The 13,589-nt window shown below is 34.7% G+C and overlaps 1 pseudogene; it reads left to right on the top strand.

Annotated features, from left to right (window-relative positions):
* Positions 1–11,547: 11,547 nt before the first annotated feature.
* On the top strand, positions 11,548–13,051 carry LOC148109159 (shugoshin 1-like; annotated as a pseudogene).
* The last annotated feature ends 538 nt before the right edge of the window (positions 13,052–13,589 follow it).

Genomic DNA, 13,589 nt, shown 5'->3' with positions numbered 1-13,589 from the left:
GCCTTATTCTGCTTTTCAAACATTTGGTAAAACTACCACCAGTGATAACTTGGAAAGCAGACACATGTTCACAGAGCCTATAGCTCTAAGGAAAGTAATGAGAAAGAATCAACATGACCATGTGTCGGATGCTATTGCTGTTTTCAGCAGAATCTTGAGAGAAAGAGATAAGCTTAAGCAAAAATGGGCAGGTTTGTTAGCAGAAGTAATGTTTAAGAGAAAGCCCTAGAATTTGAGGCTTTGAAGGAATGCTAAAGACAACTATTTCTAAGTTCCGAACAATAGGAAAAAAATTATCTCTGGGAGTCAAGGGCCTACTAAGTCTTAGTCCTTATGGCAAAGATCAGATTCAGGATATAACCTCCCGGGCCAATCTGATGGCCTAATGTAGCTACCATCCAGTGGAGAAAGACCAACATGTACAAGAAAGAACTCTGGGTGTAGTTACTGACGTAGAATTGACTAGAATCAAATAGATCAAAGCCTAATAAGTTTTCAAAGAATATTTTATGGCTAAAGAAACCACGAGCCTAAATTTATTTGATATTTAAAATAATTCTTTGGCCCCAATAGTTGCATTTTCCAGATAAGCCGTGAACATGGGGCAGCTATTAAGGTAGGCTCACTCAGATCGGGCAATGGAAGCTAATGGAAGAGGAAGAACTTCCCAGAGCCTGGAGCCAGGAGTCTTAGGAAAAAATGGATGAGTGTGTTCTTCTTAATAGAACTGGAATCTAATTAAGGAACATCCTTCCCACCTACACCACAGTGGGGGTCTTCACATCCTGCCTAGTTATACTTCATAATTGTTATAGATGAGTGTCTTCTATTCTTTCTCAATCTAAAAACGTGTTTCTGCTCTGTTTTCCTGATAATGTTCAATCACTACATATTATTATGTATGAAAGTGTGGATTACTTTTAGTTTTTAGGCTGCTGGCTCACAAGGATTACATCCAGATCCTACAGTGAGGACTGCCTACCACCCAAGTATCCACCCTCCTGAATCCAGTAACTAAATGAGATTTTGGGTTGCCTTCCTGGAAGAGAAATGAGTATATTGTATGCATGGGAAAACAATTAAACAGATATGTGAAGTTCAGAAGAGTGGACTATCAAACGGATGCCACTAGTACTGACCAGTTTGCACGTTCTCCTCTTGTTCCTGAGCAAAGTGAGAGTACATTTTATATACCCTTTAAGTGTGGCCTTGTGGCTTACTTTTAAACAATGGAATGTGAGTGGAAGTGATGTGTGCCAATTTCTTAGTACATAAATACCTCGTTCTCTTTCTTCACCTGTTGGCTGATGGAGAAATACCTAAAGATTTAGAGGAAATAGATGCAAAAAAAATAGAAGTCTGAATCTCTGGATGACTGCTTGCATTGAGTGTGCTCTATGGACCTGCACGGGACATTCAAAAGAATAGGAAATAAACCTTTTATTACAATTATGTGATGAGATTTGGGAAGGTTTTGTTATAGCAGCCAGCTACCCTGAACATAAGGGCTGAGGTGCTGAGTAGAGCAGACAAAATAATTTTCTTCATTTGCAGACTTAAGTCCCACCGGCTCTCAGAGTATTTCTGATTTTTGACTCTAAGTACATAACACATCTTTTTGCTTACAAAGATTTTTGCACCACATTCTATCCTTGTTGCTACTGTGTTCTTCTTATAAATAACACTCCCAAGATATTTCTGACCTTGTTTTTTTTTTTAAACTGGAGATTCAATAATTATTCATTGGGAACCTACTATGTGCCAGGCATTGTAGTAGGTGCTGTGATACAAGGATAAGCAAGTCATGTGTGATCCCTTCCCTCATATAAATGATATACTTGCTTTTGTGGAGTTATTTGCATTTGACTTACAGCTTCTTGAATTATGTTAGATGCCATCCTAGTCCTTCCTGGAGATGAACTCGAATCTCTAGCTGCTGCCACCCATATTCCAATGTAACTGGGACATCCATTCAACTACCACAGCTGTGAGTAAAATGCATTAAAAAGGGGGGGGGGCACTAACAATGAAACTGGACACCAGACAATTGCTGGTTGTGTTACTGATTAGAAATTGAATTTCTTTGTCATGTAGCTTGAAATAGATGGAGGATTAAAAATGCAAATATAATATGGAAATTAAATTCTTCTCAAAGAACAATGAATAACTCTGACCTCCAACATTTAAATATCATCTAGTGATTTAAAGTTAAGCACAAGTTCTGACAGAATTTCTTCAGGAACACATGTTCCTCTCAGTTTCCTGCAGTACATTATGAACATGGAAGTTTCATTGAATATGGAATAGTTCATTAAGGAACAATGCTTCAATTACTCTCATTGCCCCTATTCTAGTCTATCTCTTCCCAGTCTAAATGTGTCCCTTTCACTTTGAAATACAGGTCATGTCATTCCTCTGAAAACATGGCAAGGCTAACATTTTTGACAACATATCCTTAAGGCTGAAGCCAGAATAACCTTGGTTATTCATTAGCAATGTGGAGTATTTTTAAGTGAAATTTCTTTTCAGATGGTCTTTTTAGGCTTTAGATTATTATTTCCCCTTATCATAAAGTCCATGAATGTATTAAGTCATCAAGCCTTTGGAAGAATTCTTTCAGAGGTTTCTGTATTATAATAATGATAACTCTAAATAAAAGATTGCTAAATTAAGGAAGCAAACGCAAAGGACTTGAAGGCTTTAGTATAGTACAGAGTATTTTTATTTTATTAAAAATTTGCTTATGAGGGCACTCTGGATTTATATGTACTATGGTATTACTAAAGATTTTTATTTTAACAGAGAATAATTGACCTATTATTTTATTTTACTCATTTATTTTTTTTAAGATTTTATTTAAGATTTTATTTTAGAGAGAGAAAGAGAAAGAGAGAGAGAGTGCAGGAGTGGAGATCGGGGTAGAGGGAGAAGGAGAGAATCCCAAGCAGATTCTGCGCTGAGCATGGAACCTGATGTGGGGCTTGATCTCACAACCCTGAGATCAGGACCTGAGCTGAAATCAAGAGTCAGATGCTTAACAGACTGAGCCACTCAGGTGCCCCTCTATTAATTATTTTAGAATGTAAGTACAAAAGGTAGACATACGTTTCTTTTTTTACAAAAACAAAAAGGATTTTTTTAGTAATAATAAATCAGTACTTGTACTAATTTATTCTTTTTACGAATAAAAATTTTATTGGATTTCACTAATAAAAATCCACTTTCTAGGTAGCTGAAATGGCCATTAAATTTTATTTACTGCACCATAATTACACTAAAGGTTATCTTAAATATATTTGATGTTTACTATAAGCTTCTTACAGGCAAATATTAAGAATTATACTTTTTTGGTAAACATTGCAATGCTGGCACAGCCCTGCTTTCATAGATGGCACTTGAGAAATAATTATTGAATTCCTTTGATAATCACATTTAAATTTTGCTTTGTCTTTTAAATTATATTACATTAACAGTTTCATTAATAGGAACCTGGGTTATACATAATCAGTGATTAAGTCCCATCCTCTGACCAGCCCCAAAGGAGTTAAAATTCTTACCTTTTCTGTGGTGAGGGTGTGAAGGGGGGTGCCATGAGATGTTAGGAGGTGATTGCTGCTTGATCACAGGGAATTTTCTCAATGCAGTGTGTAGTTATAACAGTATAGATCTTTAAAATCTTTATATTATTTTTGCTAAAATAGTGATTTTCATTAACCTCACAGTAATGTCAACCTGCATTTCATACAATTAAATTTTTTGCACCCTCCTCAAATTTCTTGCTTCATTAACATATGCATAGTCATATATATAATATTGCATGTACATTTATACTTTTTTCTTGTTTCAGGAATACGCTTACTTTAAAACAAATTCACTTACAATGGTTTAAATAAATAAAGGTTTATTTTTCCTCACGTTGTTGGAATTCTGAAAGTAGGAAGCTCGTGACATTGATTTAATAGCTCAGCAAGGTCAGCTCCTTGTTCTCTGTTTTTATTCTGGTTTTTCCTCAAGATGGTTATTGGAGATTTCTTTCAATATGATAAAAAGGCTATCAGTAGCCTCTGCTTCTTTTACTAGGAAACCAAAATCATTTCAAGAACCACCCCAATAATCTGCTGTTTCATTGACCAGCGCTATTGTTACAAGCATCCCTAGCTGCAAGGGAGGCTGGGGAAATGAGAAATTGTATTTTTAGCCTCTATAGATGCAAGTGGCAAGAGAGAAAGGAAATAAGAGTTTTTACTACAAAAGAGTTTATAAATTCTTTACAAAAGGGATTATATTGTTGGTAAAACCTAACAAAGGATTTTAAAGCAGGAAGAGTAATTGCATGGATCTATAGTCTAGCATGTTTATATTTAATCTGAATATTTGATGCCAAATATTTGGCTAAAAGAATGTGTTTAGCTTAAAACAAAAATATTTGGCTATTAAGAAAAAGTAGAGAAAACTACCCCAGGCTCTTGCAAAAACACAAATACAGTATATCTGAGCTAGTTCTTATCCTATCCAGTGCGTATATTGTGGAAATATCTATATGTTTATAGATATTTTATAGAGAGACATTTTATATAAACCTTGTCTAATCTCCAAATTTGTGGCAAATTGTTTCCAGTAAGTCAAGTAATTAGAGTTGCCTGGTATTATTAAAATTCTGTTCATTGCCACAGTAAGTAAATTAGTTGCATTTTACAAATGAGAAAGATCATGCAAGTTGTTAAATTTCTGTATCCCTCAAGTCACACAGAAGTTAATAGGAGAGCCAAGATAAGTAATCAGTGCCAAGAAAGGGAACATGAATGAAGACAATGAAAGTTGCCTAAGGGTGATTTAAATTGCTCCTGTTCCTTCCTGCACAAAAGAACATGGCCCAAATTGGTATTTGGCCAGTGATATCAACATGCTACAGAGGCCGGGACAAATGAGAGTTTTATCTGCCTACAGCACTGATAGGTAAAAATGAACACATTCCCTAGCTGGTTTGCCTTCAGTTTAAGTTGCATAGAAAGAGTGACACACAGTTATCACATACTCCAGTGTTGTATTCCAATTGTATTTAATATTGCTTGAAATACGCTGAGAATGGAATTGAGTTTGCAAATTGTTTGTTATAATGAACAGTTTCTTATTGTGCTTCTGGGTGTTCGTCTTAACAATAAAGTTCTCTGAGAAGAGGATCTATGTCTATCACACTTCATGTTGGTGTCCCTCCCATGTGCCACTTCAAGCACAAAGGTGATTAATAAATACTTGCAGTAAGTATAAGTGCACCAGTAAAATTTTACAATAAAAAGTTTGTGTGTATATATATGATATATTCATGGATCTATCTTAATTAATATGAAATAAAAAGCAAACTGGTTTGTCAAGAAAAGAGCTATTAGGTGTCTCATTGACGAGATAAATGTTTTCTAATTGCTAAAGTTTTATGAATGATAATATTGTGTTCTCACAATCATGTCAGATAAATATTTTTATACACTAGCTTTTACTGTTTTCCAGGCTTTTAATGAAAAGCCATGTTTTTTTATTATCCTTTCCTCTTGGATTATATATATGTGTGTGTGTGTATATTTATATTTATATCTATACCTATATCTATATGATGATTTCTTTCATTTAATTGTAAATATAACTTAATGACACTAGGAAGACATCTCTCCAGAATAATTTCTCTTCTTTGGCTTTCTCCCATAAGCCAATTATAATGGTTTCAGGAAATTCACCATCTCGAAACTTACCAAAATGCTTACATTTGCTGAATCTAGAAACATGTTGCTTTGCTCAACATTTAGAAATATACGTTTATTTAAGCAGCAAATGTTTCAGATCAAATGGGCTCACTATATGCTAGTCAGTGTGCAAGGGAGTGAGAATACAACCGTGAACGAGACCTACTCCCTGACCTCATAATTGTACATACCAGCAAATACAATGTGGTCAGTATCAACAGGAATGTGCTGAGTGTTTAACGCTTGTGCTTGAGAGACATCTCACACAGACTGGAAGATGATGCTTGGGCTGAAAACTCAAGGATGAGAGAAAGAAAGATGAAGGATGAGTAAAAGTTGATTCAGTGAAGATGGTGGGGAAAGGTAATATTTTTTGAGGAAGAGGAACTAGCATATAGAAAGGCTAAAAAGTGAGAAAGAATATGTGAAAACTAGGGAACATGAAATTGTTTAATGTAACTAGAGCTGGTAGTGTGAAAGGTGGAAAGATAAGCCTTGGTTTTAGCATTTGCTATGTGATCTTGGGCAACTTAATTTACTTGGGTAAGTTCTTTAAGCCTCTGAGCCTTAGTTTCCTCATTTATATGGTAGAACTAGTGATACCTTCAATACAGAGTTGTTGTAAAAAAGGACTATGTGTGGGGGCGCCTGGGTGGCGCAGCGGTTAAGCGTCTGCCTTTGGCTCAGGGCTTGATCCCAGCGTTCTGGGATCAAGCCCCACATCAGGCTTCTCCACTAGGAGCCTGCTTCTTCCTCTCCCACTCCCCCTGCTTGTGTTCCCTCTCTCGCTGGCTGTCTCTGTCAAATAAATAAATAAAATCTTTAAAAAAAATGACTATGTGTGTGTATACGTATATTTACTTTCCATAATTAAGGTAAAAACATTAGAAATGTTTTAGGTAAATAACATAACCTGTTGTAAAATACACTAATCAATTTAAGAAAAAAGTTCCTCATACCAACATTCTAAAATTCCTGATGTGTTCCTTCACCATTATGGGTATGCACTTAAGGCAAAAAGAAGTTCCTACATAAGTAATAAGAGTTTCAGAATAAATCTAAATTTCTCATTAAAAATTTTTCACAAAGGCTTATTTTCAAGCTGGGATGTGGTCATTTACTAGTAATTAAACTGTATATTCAAGCATATATAGCAGAACAGCCAATAACCAAATTCTTAAAATTCTCACTAACTTAATTTACATTTATTCAAATATTTTCCAGGTATTAGAATATTTATTCTAACAGAAGACTACAGAAAATTATATAAAACATAAGTGTTTCTGATTAGAAAAAAGCATGAGTAATGATTTTTTAACTCTCGGATCAGATCAAGATTTGACATAGTCACTTAAATTTTTAAATTCTTAAGAATCTTCGGTACACTATTTTATTGCAGAAAACACTGGTTTGGTATATTATTTAAACTGCAGTTCACTGAAATACAATTATTTACTTTTAATGCAATATAAGTCAATAACATTAGACCATAATAGTATTATTCAAAGACATCATTAAAATGTGGGTAGCTCAGAAAAGCAAAGGAAGAATCAAAAAGGAAAATATAGTCCATCCTCACTATTGGATATTGTGAATTTATGAAGTTGCCTTTTCAGAAAAGCATTTTTGTAATACCTAAGCCTATATTTTTGTCCATTTGTGGTCATGTAGATAGAGAGTAACAAAATTTTTGAGTTGTTCCATGCAGACATTTCCAGCTGAGGTGGAACAAGGCAAAGCTTTGCCTTCTTAGTTCCCTTTTCATATTTCAAACAATGTCCTCTCTGTGGTCTTTAGTGCCATGTTTTTGCATTTGTGTACTTTTTATCAGTAATTTTTATCTTTAGAATGTTCTACAAGCATAGACTGCTGTCAGCATTCCTAAGAAGAAGAAGGCTATCGTGAATCTTATACAGTAACTACACTGGATAAGTGTTGTTCAAGCATGAGTTAGTGCTACTGGCCATGAATTCAATGTTAATGAATCAACAGTATATATTAACTAAGGTGGTTCTGAAGAGAACACACATAAAACAAGGTTATATAGTGACTGGTGAATAAAAATGTGACCAGAGCTTCACAGGAACCTAACTTGTATTTCCACTAGGAGCAATGATTTAATATTCACTTATTCTGTGTTTGCACCAACTTAATAAGAACATAACTACTTTGAAATAACGAAAATCAACTGTCCTGACATATTTTACTTCATATATTTTAAAAGTTATTACAAATCTAAAGGATGGTAAATAAGGTGAAAGGCAAATGACAACCTAGGCAAATATTCACAGTACTTCAGGCAGCAAAGGTTTACTATCAATAATGTATAAAAATTAGAAAAAAAATGAAAATAAAATATGTTAAGAGCTAAATGATTTTAACTTAAGTTTTGTTAAAATTGTGTAATATCATTGGTCACAAATTTCAAGAGTATTAATGAGAAATATGAAGTTAAAAAAAAAACAAAAAACCTGTTGACACAGTGTTTTGAGAATAAAAGCACCAGGTTATTCATTACCTTTTGTTGGAAAAAAAATAGCAAATATTTATGTACATTTTCAATAATACTTTAATTAAATTTATACTGATTTTACATATTTTCATCATGAGATGAATTTCTTGCCTAAGTACATTAAATAAGAGCAAAGATTTTTTCTATAGTCAGGTTTAGTAAAAATTCAAGAACCATTGACGTGTAACTTGAGTCTGAAAATGTTTGTTATAGAAAACTATATTTAAAAAAAATATTCCTGTATAGGGGCACCTGGGTGGCTCAGCTGGTTAAGTATCTGCCTTCAGCTCAGGTTATGATCCCAGGGTCCTAAGATCGAGCCCTTGCATCAGGCTCCCTACTCAGTGGAGAGCCTGCTTCTCCCTCTCCTTCTGCCTGCTGCTTCCCCTACTTGTGCTCTTTCTCTCTCAAATAAATGAATAAAATCTTTAAAAAAATATTTCTGTATAGGAAATTGTGTTTTTCCTTAAATTTGTGAAATATTTTTGTCTTGAAGATTGAATAAATTCACCAGTGTTATAATAGCTTAACCACTATGTGTTATAATAAGTTAAGCCACATAAGAAAGGTCTCTTGTTAAATGAGAAGCATTTTTAAAGCACTCTTAATTCTATGCAAAAAAATTAAACATGTCTCTAGTCTAGTTACTTTAATATACAACAAAAGACTTGTTCATTCTCCCACAATGGCAAATAGTGCAGTGAACAAAAGACATAGAAGCAATTTACTAAGGCAGTTCAAAAGGCCAATCAATAAACATGTGAAAAAAAAAATCACTATAACTAGTAATCATAGAAATGGAAAACAACAAGTTACTAATTTCTGGCTATCAGATTGGAAAACATTAAAAAATAAGAAAGGGAAGGGAAAGGAAGGAAGGAAGAAAAGGAAGAGAGACTAAAGGACATGTGCCTGAAACCAGTGACCAATCTTGTTTGTCATTGCTAAGAACAGGGCAGCCTGAAATTGTATACTTCCCAATATGTGTGCACAGAACCACTGATAAAGTATTCTTGCCCCCCCAAAAAAATTATACCTGAATTTCCTCAAGCCTTTAAATCTAACCACCAGTTCACAGGGGAAATAAGGTGGGAAAATAAAAAATAAAGATGGGAAAATGAACAGGTTAAACACCACCACAATAGATTAGTAAAATCTAGGTCATAGAAATTTTCTGAAGAAAAAAATGATTATATTTCTTCAACATATGAATTGCGAAAAAGAAACAGAAAATCATTACAAAGTTCAATTCCTTTTTTTTTTTTTTTTTTTTACAAAGTTCCATTCTTATCTGTTAGAGATACACACTGAAATCCTCATGGGTAAAGTGATATATTGTCTGAATTTTCCTTAAAAATTCTGTAAACAAAATAAAACACCAGTATAAATGAAACAAGAGTAGTAAAAATGATGATCACTTTTGAAGCTAGCTGATGGGATAAAATGGGGTTCATAATATTCTTTTTAGGGCACCTCGGTGGCTCAGTCATTAAGCATCTACCTTAGGCTCAGGTCATGATCCCAGGGTCCTGGGATCCAGCCCCATATTGGGCTCCCTGCTCAGTGGGAAACCTGCTTCTCCCCCTGCCACCTCCCCTGCTTGTGTTCTCTCTCTCGCTGTCTCTCCCTCTCTCTCTGTAAAATAAATAAATAAAATTATTTTTAAAAAATTAAAAAAAATAAAAAATATATTCTTTTTATTGTTTTCTGTATATATAAATAGATTGTGGAAAATAATTGTGGAAAGTAGTTTGCAAAATGTCAGCTGTACAAATTCTCTCATTTTTAGGCATTTTTCTGTATAAAACAGTGGACAAGATGTCCAGTGTTTACTGTAGCACTGTATAAGAAAAAAAAAAGTAACAACCTAAATATCCAAAAATGGAGTATTGGTTAAATAAAATACACACACACACACACACACACACACACACACACACACACATACACACACACACACACCCCATAAGAAACCATAACATAAGAAGAATTATTCACATTGGCTTGAAACAGGGTTTGAAGTTGACAGGTTCAAATCACCTCTATGCCACTTAGTATTTCAGCCCCATTGTATAAGTCACTTCACACATCTCAGCCTCAATTTCTTCATCCATAAAATGGAAATTATAATTTCACTCATATTAGTGAGATATTTTAAGTATTAAGTGTTATTAGTGTTTATTTCTGGGTGGTGGGATCAGATTTGATTTTTCGTTTTCCCTTCAGTTTTAGTTTTTTCTATTATCTCTCTCTATGTATATACATAAAAAAATTAAGATAGCCTCATTAATCTAATTTTTTGATTTTACACAGTAAAATTTTTTCAGCTAAAATTAGAATAATGTAAAGATTAACATATTTAATAATTTTCTATTATTGTTCTGTTTAACTAATCATTTTTATGAATATGTAGAAGTGGGTTAGATTTGAATAATGAAAGGGTAAAATATACTATCTGGCTGAATTACAGAATAGAAGCAATAGTCTAACAATTGTAATAAAGCAAGGTTGGCCCAAGGTCAAACTGTGAGGTCCACAGTCTCCTTCCATTCTCCTTTGCTTTTACAGCCTGGTTATTTCTCATCACAATTAAAACGTCTAATGTTGGGGCACCTGGGTGGCTCAGTCGTTAAGCGTCTGGCCTTCGGCTCAGGGTGTGATCCCAGAGCCCTGGGATCGAGCCCTGCATCGGGCTCCTCTGCTGGGAGCCTGCTTCTTCCTCTCCCACTCCCCCTGCTTGTGTTCCCTCTCTCGCTGGCTGTCTCTCTCTCTCTATCAAATACATAAATAAAATCTTTAAAAACAAACAAACAAACAAAAAACGTCTAATGTCTTCATGCTGCCTCTGCTAATCATCAGATATCCCATTTATCTGAAAATTTTTTCTATGGAGAAATACCAATTTTAAAAATATGATATGTTAGACTATATGAACATGTTTTCTGGTAAATTCTATTTTTTTCCAGTATGTAAAGTTGAAGATATACATGGCAGCTTAGAGAAAATCCCAGTTGTTATTTTAAAGCTATTTAGGTAAAACATTTGGTAGAATATACAGCTCTGAGGACAGGGTTCTTACATGTCTTGTTCACTTCTGTACTCCATCGTCTAGTACACTGAAAACATCTAACAAGTATTTACTATATTTGTCAAAGAAGCTGAAAAGAAACTAAGTTAGGGACTACATATGGCAAGGTCACTGGTGTGTGATATTTTTTATTAAATTATTTTAAGGTGTGATGGGATGCTGCCTGGTAGAGAAGGACTCTCCCTGAGTGACTGGCAGAGCCTTCACATCACATGACCACATCCAGACAGCCAGTGGGTGAGTGCAACAGAGAATTTCAAATGTGGTTGCAGAAGTCACAGGAGACAGGAGGTGGTGTCACAGTCTTTGGGGGTGAGAGCCATGCCAGCAGCTTCACAGAGCCTTGGGATATGAGGAGGATGGCTATAGCAGAGGTGGTGGCCAAATAGAAGATGGCCAAAGAAAGGTGACTTAAGGAGTCTTTTCAGGTTAGTCTTGAAGACGTAAAAAAAGAAAAGAGAATGGAATAATAACTTAGCGGAGATCAGGAAACTCCAACTCATTTGTGGCTGTGCTATACCAAATAATGACCAACATTTCTATACGGTTTGAAAATGATCTGAACTACAGGGGCGCCTGGGTGGCTCAGTCATTTAAGTGTCTGCCTTCGGCTCAGGTCATGGTCTCAGGGTCCTGGGATCCAGCTTGGTGTTAAGCCCAGCATTGAGCCCAGTGTCCAGCCCCCTGTTGTATTGGGCTCCCTGCTCAGTGGAGAGTCTGCTTCCTCCTGTCCCTCTACCTTCTCCCCTGCTCATGCTCGCATGCTCACTCTCTCTGTCTCTCTCTCTCAAATAAATAAATAAAATCTTTTTAAAAAGTTATCTGAACTATAATAGAATGTTTTAGATTGGGAAAATGAAAAATGCAAAGTGAGAGAAGCCCAAGATATCATCTTACACCTGAGAAAAGAATGTTATACCTTGAACGTCAACTATTTGCTTTGAAAGAAAAATATATTTTAGAACAAAGAGACCCTGCTCAGGACCAGTGAGTATGTCCATTTGGAATGGACTCCAATAGAAATGATGACTCCAAAGACTTATGTGTGAAGGTGTTTACATCAAGTTCGTCCTCAGGAAGCTGACCTTCCAGAACAAGGAGAACCATTACAAATAGAAGAGCCAATACCTGCTATTGCTCAAAACAGACATTTTGATTTTGAATATTCCAGGTCAGCTGAACATAATCTACTGACAATGTGTTTCACAGAACTGGATCTGTCCATCCATCAGTTGGAAGAAAAGTTTTAATGATCTTAATAACTTTCATACATTGGATGACTTCGAAATGAGTTGTCAGGGAAATTTTTTGAACTGAAAAGAATTATATTTGCAGACCTTCTAGTAAACATACACATACCTGAAAATGTAGAACAAAATGTTTGTCAATGGAACAAGGACAAAATTAACTAATTACCAAGGCTTATTCTCCTAGAAAGAATTACCAACACAAAAGAAGTTATCTTCAAGACTAAATCTGAGCAAACTAAAACTAAACTTAGAAATTCACAAAAAAGAAAAAGAGAAGACAAAAGAAAAGCTAACAGGAGTAGAAAATCAATGTGTATATCAAGGTATAAGGGGAGCAAAATGAAAATTTTTTAAAAAAGGAAATATTTCTAAAAAATATTTGGATGGCTCTTTCAGCTCCAGTAATGCTTACAATTTTAATTTGATTTTATGTTACTCCTTCCTGACAAAACAAAATAAGAAATGATTCTAAAGACAACGAAGTAACAATGAGTCTGAAATGAGCACTAGTGAATTAAGTCCAGGAGATGATTATGATGACTTCTATTTGCCTTCCAAAATGCTTGCTAATATTTCAAAATCTTGCCAGTAAATCATACAGGAGCCCAATCACCAGGTCTCCACCAAAAGAGAATAACACCTACCAAAGAAAAATAAAGATTCCAAAGCAACACAAACTCCTATCAGTGCACTACCTGAAACTCTTCAGTCACCTCATCTTATTCTGAAAGATATCATCAATGTCTATTTTTCTCCTTTAGTAAAAATCAGAAAATTAAATCTTTTCCCAAAAAGAACAAAGAATAAAAAAGCCCAATATTAACCTTGCCTAAGTGTAGGTACACACCCAGCATGAACTATAAGGCTCTAACTCACTTTGAAATAAAAAAGAAAGGTAACTTATCTAGGTGTGTGTTTCTTGAAATTTATTTTCCAACAATACAAAAAACCCACAACTCTTATAAAAATGCAAATCAAATACAATGACACTTTTGTTGGATGAT

This window comes from Ursus americanus, chromosome 12 (assembly GCF_024610735.1).
Source record: "Ursus americanus isolate L20-20 chromosome 12, mUrsAme1.1.p, whole genome shotgun sequence".
Taxonomy (NCBI): domain Eukaryota; kingdom Metazoa; phylum Chordata; class Mammalia; order Carnivora; family Ursidae; genus Ursus; species Ursus americanus.
Note: the sequence above shows the minus strand (reverse complement) of the source record. Positions and strands in the feature narration are given on the sequence as shown.